Genomic DNA, 14,143 nt, shown 5'->3' with positions numbered 1-14,143 from the left:
ATGAGATAGAACTTTAGCTTACTATAAAATTGAATGTTTGCTCATATTTAATGTAATAAGTCGCTAATCTGATTATTTCAATTCACATAGAAATGTGTTTTAAAAGGCAGACAGACGTATGCCAGGTAAATAAATTGTCATAAAAAGTCTCTAAATATGTACAAATACATCCATCTGCTCCTAGGAACACCACTCCTTTGTGACATCACAAAACATTGATTCTGAAATTCTATTTCAATTGGAAATTTTAAATCCATTTCAATACATCACATTTGCAATTACTTCACTTTTCCAAATAACTCTGCTTCACAGAAACACGGAGATTGATCCTCTCAATTATTTTAACTATGAATTGTGTTAGACATGCCATAGGACTATAAACTGTGTTAGAAAATTCCCTTAGCGAAGAGGCATAGCTCAAGAGATTTTTATTAAGTGGATATCCATACAGGTAAACAGTGTTTCTTATACACCAAAACCTCCAGGGCCCACTCCAGTCTTTGATATCTCCCTCCCCTGACAGTACAACCCTTGTCCAAGCTTGGGGGCAAATCAATTCTTGTATTCCTACGTATTGGTGTCAAGTGTTGGAATTTTACATACAAGAAATCAGTGAATGCCATGCTTTTGTGTCTGGCGTTTGTTCACTCAATGCTATAGTTGTGAGCTTTATCCCTGCTAGTCCTGCTATGCTGTAGCCCGGTCCGTGGCTGTGTTCCAGCGCAGCCATCAGTGTCTCAGCACAGCGCAGTCAGTATATGCCAACCCTTGACTCCACTTCAAAACAGCAAATCAGAGTTCACCAGTTCACCACATTCATTTTTTTACGTCCCATCATGTTTTTCAATAATGAAAATGAAAGTTTGCAAAGAGGAGGAAATATTTTCGGGTCAGTAAAACAGAATGATACTCTCTAAAGGAGAACAAACCAGTGTACACCTTCACTGACCTCTGCATCTAGAAATCTACGGGACCTTGGTGCTGCTGTGCCTCTGACCTCATGTTTGCAGTCCAAACCACACTGGCCGCCGCTCCTGCACAAGTGCACACTCACATAGCCTGGGAGGGTTGGTCCCAGGACATGAGGGTTGGCCAGGACACAACTGGCAGTGGATTTGGTTTGTGGTTTCTAAATCTATGATCGAGAGATAGAGTTCCATTCCCACCTCCTGAAAAAGTTGGCTTGAACATCTTAGTCCAAAACTAAAACATGTATTTTAGTATGCATCCATAGTTTTTGTTAAATTCAGGGATCCCAACTCACACTTACGGACATGGTGGCTCTATGAACACCTTCCCTATTTAAATAAAAAACAAACTCACTGCCACTGAGTTAATGTGACTCAGAGCAGCCTGAGTGTGGGTTTTCAGTAGACTGTAGACAGGAGTTGAGAGCCCAGTCTTTCTACCCAAGAACTGCTGGTGGCTTTAAACCGCCGACTCTTTGGATCACAGCCCGGCGCATAAACACTACACCATAAGGGCTCCCAATAGCGGGGTTAAATATAAACGTAGAAATTAAAAGAGTGTTCTCACTGTAGCATGTCTTGACAATTCTGCCTGATGCTGTGTCAACAAAAACACCATATTTAAATACATAAAGACTCATGCTTCAATCTGGGAGACAATTGGGGAAATGCATGACTTGGTCATACTGAACTCTAATAATTAGTTCCTTTTGCATAATCAAGATGTTTAAAAGTCAAACAATCTGCCATTGAGTATATCAATAGAGGAAAAAACAGGATTTTTTATGCTTAAGCCAATTTTTTAACAGCTAATGTGTAACATCACACATTAAGCACCTTATCACAGGATGATACACTAGGTAACTCTCTAGAAAAATGTGCTGACAAAGCATATGGGACTTCTCAAATAACTGCTCTCAAGCAAAATTAATTTCAATTGCCATTTTCCCTTCACAATTCTAAACAGTAACTGGGTTCTATCATTCTATATAATTATTAACACCTAACTTTTAACTATTCTTAATGAAGGAGGATAGCAGTCTTTCTGGTGAACTGAGATCAGAAAATGTATATATCTTATAGTATTTTATGGAAAAAATTCAATCCAGTTTCTTTCAACATGCAAAGTGAACAAAAAAGGGCTTCATGTCTCTTACAGTGAGGTGACTCTAAACAGATATGTTAAGATAGTGTTGTCCTCGATTAGGAAGCACTATAAAAGAAAAATGAAGATCTAAAGTTCAGAGCAAAAGGGATTATCATAGCACAATTGCAGATATTCAACTCAAAGAAAATTACCTTCTCTTTATCTGAAGAGCCCAGAATTCTTGAGTTCTCCCCATTATATACACATCAAATTAATGCATACTACACTAAATATTATTGTTGTAAGGCATCACCTCCTGTTCTTAGCTAATACATGTTAACAGAAACCAAAATAAAAAAATTGCCAGCCAAAATACCTGCAGGAAAACAAAATAATAATATCATCATAGCATTTCCCACTAACACCTGAAGCACCAGAAGAACTGAGGGGTGGAGAAGACAGAACGACAATGACTCACATTTGAAGTGATGGGCTTCGATTTTCTCTCCCAGGATGAAGGCATGTGATCCAGGCTCTTACAAGGCTGTTTTCCACGATGCTCTTCTACTTCCAGAATACGTCAGGGCGAAGCTTCAACTCACTCTTATTGTCTGTCTGACCTAGGGGGTGATTATACTTTAATCAGTTATTGCAAAAGACATCAGACTTGTTTGTCCTATTCTACTGGGGGAGGGGGAGTTTCCATTATTTTCAGTTGGCTGCAAAGTGAATATAAAAAAATGGGAATTTTCGCAGTTGAACATCATAACAAATAAATCTAGTATTCTAATATATCCCAAATGAAGCTCACATCTATCACCTTTTTCATTTTTTATAGCTAAGTAGCACAATTAGAGATAATTAATGTCCAAAATACAAATGACTACGGAGGGCTACTCAAATGTATTTTTTTCAAATGTATTTTTAAAGACTTTACCATAAATTTGCAAATCCATAAGTCTGAATGAACAAGGAGACAATCAGATGTCAAATATTTTTACTCATTCATTTTAATGTCTTTGGGCTAAAGAATTATATGATGATTACAAAAGTGTAAAGCAAAATCCCATCTTCCAAATTTTTAATGGAACGATGTTAAAAAAGGTAATTCCAAGAGTGTGAGACAGACCAGCAAAGTGTCTGTAAGCAGAGTAAGAAATCTGAAATAAGACTTTTAAAAATGGGACAAAAGTTGGAAAGCTGCTGTTCTAATACATCATATTGGACATATCGGAGTGAACAACCTGGTAATATTTTAAATCTGGGTTCATCATAAATCTTTACCAAATCTTTACCATGTAAAATGCACCACACCCTACCTTTAAACAGACACAGAGATGGGATGCAGGTGATTACAAACATTCTAGCATAGGATTTTAAGGGACTGACTCTATTCCACAGGTCTTATCAAAATACCAATTTCTAATCATGGATATTTTCCGCCTCAGTAAGTATTAAAGTAAATTTCTTCAACTTGAGCCATGACTAAGAATCACACCCTTGTGATGTCTTAAAGTCACGTGTAGTCGCTTCCCATAAATACTAAAGCAGAACGCATGGGGGAGCATTTATAACAAAATAGGGAATAAAATAGAGATTATTTATTTTTTTAAATATAAGGAAGTGCTCAAATTTAAACATAGATAGCCTGCTAGAAATTAAAGGCTAGTTCTTGCTCAGAAACTCAAGACTATTATATTGATGATTTATTTAAGGGGAAAAATGTCATCAGAAAGGGAGAATAGCAAAAAATAATTATTTAAAGAAAGCCATTCACTATCAGAAAAGCTAAATATGAATATCAAAATAAATGTGGTCCAAAAGAATGCCTCTTGAAACCATTTATTTGTTCAAGTATTAATGTTCTCATGATCCCCTTCTGTTTTCCGTCATCATGTGTGGTGTTTAGAATCATTTACTATCACCCCAAAATGGCTTCAAGGTGACACAACCACCCGAATTTGATCAGCAACGATGAAAGCTATTGATAATAAAACTGATTCAAAGTGAGATTTCAGATTAGAGAAAACTGTTCCTCTCTCTTCTGTAAAGATCTAACAAACATTGGTCTAGTCTTATTCCGACAAGAGTATCAACATGCACTTTCTAAAAGAACCTTTCCATATGGCTGTTGTAACACGGGTTCATGCAGGTCACTGGGTTACGAAAGTTCACTGCACGACAAATTCTCCTTGTGCTTTAATGTTATGTAAATCTGCCCTCATTTTGAAAAGATTGAACTAGCCCCTACTCAAAACAAGTTCTCCTTTGCAATCACCTTCACTTGCTGCCATGCAGCTTTTAAATCACTGAAAACATTCACTAAAAGGCTAAATAAGAGCCATATGCACCTGTTCAGGCTTACATGCAATCCGACTTAAAGGCACATTCAGGAATAGACCTGGTTCATTACTCAGGAACTGTCTATAGTTTCACTTTAGTTTTGAGAATACAAAATAGTTGTGCACCATTTGGGGTCAGTGCAGATCAATGCACATTCCTTCAAGGAAGTCTTTTGAACTGGCAAATGATGAATGATTGACATCAGGGCAAAATAAGTAACAGAGTTTAGCTGACCTAGATTTATGTCATTTGCAGCAAAACCTAAACTACTTAATATCATCCATATCTACCAGATGTGTCAGTATAGGCAACATCCTTAGCATATAGCTTAAGTGTGGCCAAAAAGATGTGGAATTGCATGACTTTCCAGGAAAGAACCAAATATTTATCCTTGTTTTGTTGTTGTGAGTACTATCCAGGCTGTTCCAACTCTATATATAACAGAACCGAATACTGCCCCTTCCAACTGCACCATCATCATAACTGTGATATTGACGATCATTGTTGCAGTCATTAAACCAATGCATTTCATTGAGGGTCTCCATCTTTTTAGCTGACCTTCTATATTGCCAAGCATGGGCAAAGGTTCCTTTGAAAGTCACGTCCAAAGAACATGACACAAAATCTTGCCATGCTTGATTCTAAGAGGCATTCTGAATGGATGTGTCTTATAGATACACTATATAGGATTTCCAAGGCTGTAAATTGTTTTATTTTACAACTGTTTAATTAGCGAGTGATTTATATATTGTATAATTGAATCGTTCAGCCATTCAGTCATATCAAGGAGACTTGTACAATCACCCCCACATCAATATTTTTGAGAACATTCACCCTCTCGTGGTTAAATCACCTTCAAGATGTGTTACGCAATCACATTAATCCATTCTAGTGCTCTACCCCCCATCCTGTCTTCACCAATCCCTCCCAAGATCCCCTTACCCTCTCCATCATCCAGCTCCCCATCCCTGCATTCCTTATAACCCCGTATATTAGTTATTCCCTTTATTCCTCCACTTCTCCTGTGCTTCATGGCTGGGAGAGCCCACAGAAAATAAAAACAAACAAAAATGTGCTCTAAGGTGGTAAGGCTAAAAACAGTGTACAAAGCTACAAATAATGCACAAGAAGGGACAGAGCCCCAACAACATTCAACAAGCCTGGGAACAAATGTCTGTCATGGAAGCAGTAAGAGAGACCGCATCCAGACATGTGCAGGTCTCATCTATAGGGTGGTTGGCTGGCCAAGTGTCAAGGTCCATCCATCATAATCAAGATGGCAAGGGTCTCTACCTGTCAAGACTGTCAATCTTCATGGGAGCATAGAACCTCATCTTTCTACCTTGGGTTTGAATCCCAAACACTCAGATTAGCAGTCTAAACTTAACTCACTTGGCCACTAGAGTTTCTTAAATACATAGCATAGGGATGTTATACCCAAAAAGACAACCCCTAAAAAAACTACTCCCTGCTACTGAGTCATTGCTGATTCATAGTGACTCCTTGTGAGTCTCCAAGACTGTAACAGTGTATCAAAATAGGAAGCCCAGTCTTTCTCCTGTGGAGCAGCTGGTGGTCTCAAACTACTGATGATAGGGATCACAGCCCAATGTATAACTGCTGTACCACCAGGGCTCCTAGTGATGATGTAAGCCAGAGCACAACTACTTTAGAGGGCTTTCGGGGTTATAATCTTGAAAAGTGAGTGCCACATTTTTATCCAGTGGAGCAGCAGGCTTGTTCGAACTGCTGATGTCGCCCTAAAACGGAACCATGTGTTACCTGCCTTCTTCTGTGTACCAAGACCTAACTGGACTGTTTGGTTCCTACCTTTACCTGCTTTCAACAACCTCTTTTCTCACCTGGAATGGCTCTCTCTGAAAATCTATACATCCACATCCCACTGCACCATTTGACCTTGATTCATTTATCATCACCTCCAGAATAATTGACTCACATATATTCTCTAAAGCTCCCTTTTGAAAAATGTTCATTATGTCTACCATGCAATTCATTTGTCTAAATGTCTGATATCTCACATTTAATTAAAAGTGATCTGAAAATACATCATATTTCTTTTTTATCTTTCTGTCTTTCTTGAACACCCTACCTTTAGGATGGTGGAACCACTGAACCATATGACAAGGATGGTAGAAGCGGAACTAGGATGTGGTATAAATAAAGGAAGCTTACATTAGACCCTTCTTAACTTTATTTACTTTTTCTGTGTATCCAGCTCGGGAAACACCATGGCCTCCCGTTGTTTCTCAAGATAGAAACAGATTGTTCAAAGACACAGCTCACCGGGCAACAACACCACTTGTGACTGACTTCCCTAAAAGTTAATAAAAGGAGCAACATAAACAAGAACCTGAAATTGCATACTGGGTTTTAAATGTCTATGGAGAAATTCTCAACATCAAATTACAGATGGACTTTCATCCAAAACTCATTAGATGACAATTTATGTTCAAATAGATAGCAGATCTCACACACATCGTGAAACCAAACTCACTACCAAACCAGAAACCTCACTGCCATCCTGGCAATGCCAACTCATGGCCACCCTGCAGGTCAGGGTAGGACTGCTCCAGGTTTCTGAGATGGCATGGGAATAGAAGCCCCATCTTTCTCTGGCTGCACAGCTGTTTCAAACTGCTGACTTTGAGGATCTCAAGCCAACACGTAACTTCTATGTCACAAGCGCTCCTGAAAAGGGACTCTAAAATGTGTATCTGAGAGAAAGACAATGGAAAGTAGGACCAGAAGTAGGATACCCAAGTGTTAGCAGGTACAAGATGTTAACCAAAGAATACAACATCATGTTCCAAAATCCTAATTATACTTAGTAGTAAATTTTAGAAAATGTATTTATTTACACTTGATTTTTATTGGGACTATGAGTCAGAATCCTGATACCAATGGGTTGGGTTGTTTTGTTTTATTTTCCCTATTAGGAAAGGAAAATTACCTACATAAAGTTAGAGCCCAGCTTGGTGCCTGGCATAAAATGAGTTGTCAGTGAATTACCAGGCTCTTCAAATCAGAACAACTTTGTGAGTCTTTGGCTCACTCCCACAATTTAGTTTCCTAAAGGAAAGTGATTGTCTCAGGAGCGCAGAGTGTGGCACAGATAAGACCTGAGCCCAGGATAACTGCTCTCAAGCTAGTAGTCACGCCTCCTGGAAGCCACATAAACCAAATTCATTCAAAATCTAGGTAATATGTAAATAGATTCATGCTATGCTTCTTCACAATACGAAGTTTCTCCTAAATGGCATACCTAGTCAGAATTAGGAAAGGTAGAAATATTTGTACATGAATTCTTCAGAGCATGCTTCGACCACAGTTTTATAGATTGCATATTGAACAGATTTTATTTCTGCTTTGTTAGTACCTACTTATAACCGGCCCGGTCCAGTACAGGTATCAGGCTTCCTAAACAAATTATCTTCCATTCTCAGAAGGGCACAACCAATATCAGCATCAAGGGATTCATATTTCAAGGAGATCTACTTATTTTGCACATAATTTCTGAGAATTTCAGTGTATATTAGCTTGTTTATGAAGTGGAAAAGCACCTCAGAGCAAGTGGGGTAGTGGGGGGGAGGGGCCGAGGGGGAGAGCTATATTATCTGTCTGGCCTTGACAATTCAGCTTGGACAACGGTATTTTCTAAATGTACCCTATTCAGGGCTGGATATGTAATTACCTTCAGTTCATAGTCTAGACATTAATGCTTTCACAGTATTTAAGACTCCTTGTAACATGCTTGCAGCTTTAAGTAAGCAAGGCTAAATCTTGACCAGATAAATTAGCAAAGAATGCAATAAAAGCTGCAATAAAAGAACTTTATCCTACAAACCTTCAAGTTGCTGCTAAATGAGATTTCTTTGAAATGCAGATCAGTTGAACTAGATTAGTGAATTTTAGCTCCTGTCAACATCATAACAAAATACAAATACAATTGTTCACTGGCCTTATCTCCATGCTTCCATCTGCTGCCTTGTTATTTACTTTCCTTGATTTACTATGCAGATCTAAATAAGGCACATCAAGGAGGGCTTACAACACAATGGCTTCTTAAGCTTTACATCAAGGTATTTGAAACTGAAGCCAGGAAAGGGCTGCCATCAAAGACATATCTCTAATGAACTTCCATATCAGAGAAGGTTTGGTATTTAATACTGCTGTGAAAAGAAAGAGCTACAAATCAGAATGGCCTATGAAAGAAAATGCCTACAAATCTTGATGAGATTAGCACCTCTGAGAATTAATATCCCAATAAAAATGATGTCTGGTACCTTGAAGAGTTGACTTCCAACCTTTGCACATATAATGCACTGTGTCAAGAGCAGGGGAATCATTTGACAAGGTTAAAAGGTCAGAGAAGAATTTTTAATCCTCCCTCCCTGCCCCCCCCGCACACACGCCCCTCCTGCACCCCACATCCAAGGTAGAAAATAATATTTTCAATACTCCTGTTTCTTGTAAATCCTCATCAGGATAAACAGACTTCAACACAATTAACAGATTTGTAGCATCCATTTCTATGTCCTAGGCGTCTTGCACTCTTTTTTCAAAAGGGAACAACTTCGCAGTAAAATAAGGTAATCTGAAATGACAGCATGCAACATTTGTTCTTCGTTCTCCCGCTTCCCATTTCTTCCCTGCAGCAATCTAAGGCAACTTACAGGGTAAAATCTTCAGTCATTTTGCAAATCCTGAGGTCCCATTTTTATTACATGCCACTATCCGGTTTAAGAGATTCCCTGAACAAGGAAGTTCCTTCCTCCTTCTCTTTCCCTTAATTATGTTTCCCCATTTTCATTTCTAATAGGCCAACAGTGAACAAGACAATAATTCACAAACCTCGCGTGAAAGTTTCCAGCAAACTCTGCTGGCATCGCTATTTGACGACTCCTTTCCCATCAGCTGTAAGGTCTATAAACAAATGATAGGCTTTATTCCCCCTTCCTAAAGAAAGCATTTCAATCATTTATGTCTTTCTATAGCAAGTTCCCACAGCATGTTCTGGGGATCAATCAGCTCCAAACCAAAGTAGACATGTTTGTCGACTGCAGTGCCTGAGAATCCTGCTGCAGGCTCACCAGATGATGAGAACGGAGGTAGGAAGCGCATGGGGGCCCCACATGGCAGCCGGTAGCTTCTGGGCATGTCAAACTTCACAACTACCCTACAGTCAGTGACAGCAAACCCCTTCCCTACTCTTGCCTCCAAACACAAGCTTGCCTCTCTACCCTCCCTCAGAATTGCAGGCAGTCTTCCAGAAACGAAGCCCCGAACTGAAGCAGCCTCCCAGGACTCCACTCAGCAATCACAGTGCTCTGTTTGCTGGATTTCACTTCATGGAGGCGAGGATGTCCCAGACTGATTTACAGCCACAGACACAGTTGCCTCTTCCCCGGATGAAATGACAAAACAACAGATTTGCATTTGCAGACGCAGGTGCAGTCACAGGTTTGCCTACTGGTGACCTGCAACCTGTAAAGGAGGTTTATCTGCAACGGCGGTCTCCCAGGTATTGGTGCTGTGATGGGCAGTCAACACGCCACCATCTGTACAAGTGTGTGTATAAAATGACAATCAGAAGGGAGAGATCCACCTCCCTCATCGTTATCCATATGTTGAAACGGGAAAATGTGTACAGATTGGGCTATTTTGCCATCAGTCCTAGATAAGAAGAATATTGACATAGGGAAGGAGGCGTTCAATTGATCACTTTACAACCATTATTTTCATCACTCTGGCTGCTGTAAGATACCAGATACTGAATTTTAATTAGAGTATTATTTTATAGAGAGCAACGTTTTTACAGGATTAGTAATTCTAATTGCTGGGACAATGAGCAAAAGAACTACCATCTTGGATATTTATTGCCTTAATTGTTTTCCTTGGCTATTTTTGTTACGCAAGCAGTATTTTTAGATCTTGAAACTAATAAAATTGTATGCACCGTTTTCTTAATTTCTTTCACCACGGCCTTCCATTTAGACAGGTGCATTTTTCTACTGAGCCTACAGTATTCTTTTTGAGTAAAAAAACTCCCTCCTCCTTCCACATTAATGTAAAAAAAGCTGCGTCTGAACATGACCCTTCAGTGAGCAGAGTGACTTGTTCCACAGTTATATTTTCATAAGGTAGTGCCAGAGGCCCCAAGCTCCAAGATGTTAGATGCTCTCTTCAGTCTAATTTGCTTGTCAAAAGATGTTACATTCACAGGTCTGTAATGTCCAGATAAACTGCATAATGGCAAAAAAGTAAATAAAATATAAGACTAGACTCTTCACTTCTTTTAGAAATAAATTAGAAGGAATAAAAGTTTGTCAAGTGCAATCAATCTCTGAATTATCAGTAAAAAGAACCTAGTGCCACATGATTGTAAAAATAAATTTTCATATGCTTACATGTGCACACACGAGTGCGTGAATTTAAAAGTAATTCTCTACATCGAAGGCTAAAAACTCTGTATCCTTTGAAAGAACAGAAGCAGCATGAATAGAGCAGACTAATTTAAAAATGTTGAAGGGATCAGGTAGCAGACACCAAAGAACAAAAACCATCAGAGTGTGCTGACCTTCCCTATATAAACGCTGAAGACCAATGTGTGCATAAGTAAGTGTGGTGAAGAAGGTTGATGGTGCCCGGCTATCGAGAGATATAGCATCTGGGATCTTAAAGGCTTGAAGGTAAACAAGCGGCCATCATGCTCAGAAGCAACAAAGCCCACATCGAAGAAGCACACCAGCATGTGTGATCACGAAGGGTTGAGGGGACCAGGTATGAAGCACCAAAGTGGGAGGGGGAATCATATCGTGAATGAGGGGGAGTGTGTGATGGGGACCCAATGCCCATCTGTAGACAGCTAGACATCCCTTGCAGAGGGGTAGTGGGGAGGAGATGAGTCACTCAGAGTGCAGTGTAGCAACAATGAAACTCACAACCTTCCTCTAGTTCTTAAACGCTTCCTCCCCCCATTATCGTGATCCCATTTCTACCTTACAAACCTGGTTAGACCAGATGATGCACAGCAGTATAAAAAAAGAGAAAATAATAATAAAGAATACTTCTGAAACATAAGTTTTACAAAAAATAATTTTATGAAGAGGTTTCAAAATATTAGTGGAAAAATGAAATTAAAACAACAGTGAGCACAAGAAAGAAGAACTATTCTAAAATGTCCCATGGTGATGATGGTTGAATAACTCTTTCTAATATGCCTGTGCTATTGAAATGTATGATATGTGAATTAAAAGTCAATGGAACTATTTTTAAATCATTTTATTGGGGTTCATACAAATTATCACTATCCATACATACATCAGTGGTGTCAAGTACATTTGTACATTAATTGCCCTCATCATTCTCAAAACCTTTGCTTTCCACCAAAGGCCCTGGCAGCAGCTCCTCATTTTCCCCCTCCCTCCCCAACCCCCTGAGCACTTGATAATTTATAAATTATTATTTTGTCATATCTTACACTGTCTGATATCTCCCTTCACCCACTTTTCTTTTATCCACCCCCCAGGGAGGAGGTTATATGTAGATCTTTGTAATCAGTTCCCCCTTTCCACCCAATAAAGATATTTTTAAAGGTAATTTTTTCCCATTCCCCCACCCTTCCCTGCCAAATTACAAAAATAATCAATTCAAATTAAAGTGACATCTAATCATTTATTTTAAATATATTTACAACTGCAAATGAATTACCGTTAAATGTTATTTCAACCTCTACGTATATTAAATTTTTTGCTACAATCATATTTACTTTTTGTGTGATTGTCACTTGGTTGTCTATTTGTTTTGGAGAGAAGGTATCCGACCAAAGGAAAGAGGAAGGCTAAGTCTGTCCTTGTAGGCAACTGGTGGAATTGTTTTCCCTTTGTTTTGTTTTGTTGCTAAAACACTTCAGACTAAAAATACCATCTAGGGGAAAAAGCCAGGGTCTTCGGGGGCTGCTTTTAACAACTGAGAAGAGACATCATTATGACCCCTTCAAAGCCTTTCCAAAATTTTTAAAACTAAAACGATATACTCAATAGGTAGTAACTGCCTTTTCTAAACCACAGTAATCCATCATGGGGATAAATATTTAGACACTATTTTAAATGTGTACTATGCACTTGAGAGAACATTTTAGTTCCAGGCTCTCATGTAAATACAATCTGATCAAAAACACTCTGCTTGTACAATGAAAGCCCAGCTAGAAACACAACAGTGCAGCCAAGGAGTGAAAAGTGATATCTTGAAAAACCACAAGCAGGGTAAAATGACCTCCAGTGATATAAACAATTGCCATGTTAAGACGTTTAAAAAACTGTTTTGGTGAAACAGATATAAACCATACAAACCTAATTGTGGCAGACATTCACTAAGTTCCTCCAAATTTTACCACTTCTGAATAAAGATGGTATATCTATATGTTATGAAATAGCATGCTGCAGAAAAAAAGAAAGGATTGGCTCTGTATATGGGGATAGGAAGCCACCTAACAAGTTGTTGCTTTGGTATTTTTTAATCATTTTATTGGGGGTTCGTACAACTCTTATCAAAATCCATACATCCATCCACTGTGTCAAGCACATTTGTACATTTGTTGCCTTCATCGTTTTCAAAACATTTGTTTTCTACTTGAGCCCTTGGTATCAGCTTCTCATTTTCACCCTCCCTCCCGGACCCTCCCTACCTCATGAACCCTTGATAAATTATAATTTTTTTTCATGTCTTACACTGACCAATGTCTCCCCTCACCCACTTTTCTGTTGTCCATCCCCCTGGGAGGGGGTTATTGATAGATCCTGGTGATTGGTTCTCCCTTTCTCCCCCACCTTCCTCTTAACTTCCTGGTGTGGCCACTCAGTATTGGTTCTGAGGGGTTCACCTGTCCTAGATTCTCTATGGTTCCAGCTTGTATCTCTACCCATGTACATGCTCTAGTCTAGCTAGAATTGTAAGGTAGAAATGGTGGGAGAAGGGAAACATTAAATAACTAGAAGAAAGTTGTATGTTTCATCTTTGCTACACTGCACCCTGACTGGCTCATTTCCTCCCCACAACCCTTCTGTAAGGGGATCTTCAATTCCTACAGATGGGCTTTGGGTCTCCAATCTACACTCCCTCTCATTCACAATGATATGATTTTTTTGTTTGTTTTTGGTTTTTGATGCCTGATACCTGATCCTAATGACACCTCATGATCACACAAGCTGGTGTACTTCTTCCACACAGTTGTTTTTTTAACTAGGAAGCTCCAATTCTTACAGAGAGTTTTAAACATAGGTTCCTGGACAGAAAAAAGACATTGGTGTATGCCATTCATGATGCTCAGTTTGAGCTAAGGATGCTGGACTCAATGGCAAATGAGCTTGGAGTTTAGATTTCAGGTCACACAACTGGTGTGTCTACTGATCTTTTTTGCATAAAATTTCTCAAACTATGAAGTTCCTGAGGGATGCACACAGTTAACAGGCTTAGCTGCTGCCTGAGAAGGTTAGAGATTCAACTATACCTAGAGGTGCCTTGGAAGAAAACCTTGGTAATCTTTATGGGGGAAAAAAATACAAACAACTAATGAGGATAAAGAACTTAAATATGAGAAGTAAAACAATTAATCTCTTAGAAGAAAACCCAAGGGGTATGTGCTGCTATAGGACCTTGTTAAATAGTATTCAAAATTATTAATGCCTAAAAACAATAAAACTGCTATTTAAGATATTTCCATATT

This window comes from Tenrec ecaudatus, chromosome 9 (assembly GCF_050624435.1).
Source record: "Tenrec ecaudatus isolate mTenEca1 chromosome 9, mTenEca1.hap1, whole genome shotgun sequence".
Classification (NCBI taxonomy): Eukaryota; Metazoa; Chordata; class Mammalia; order Afrosoricida; family Tenrecidae; genus Tenrec; species Tenrec ecaudatus.
This window is presented reverse-complemented; position numbering follows the sequence as displayed.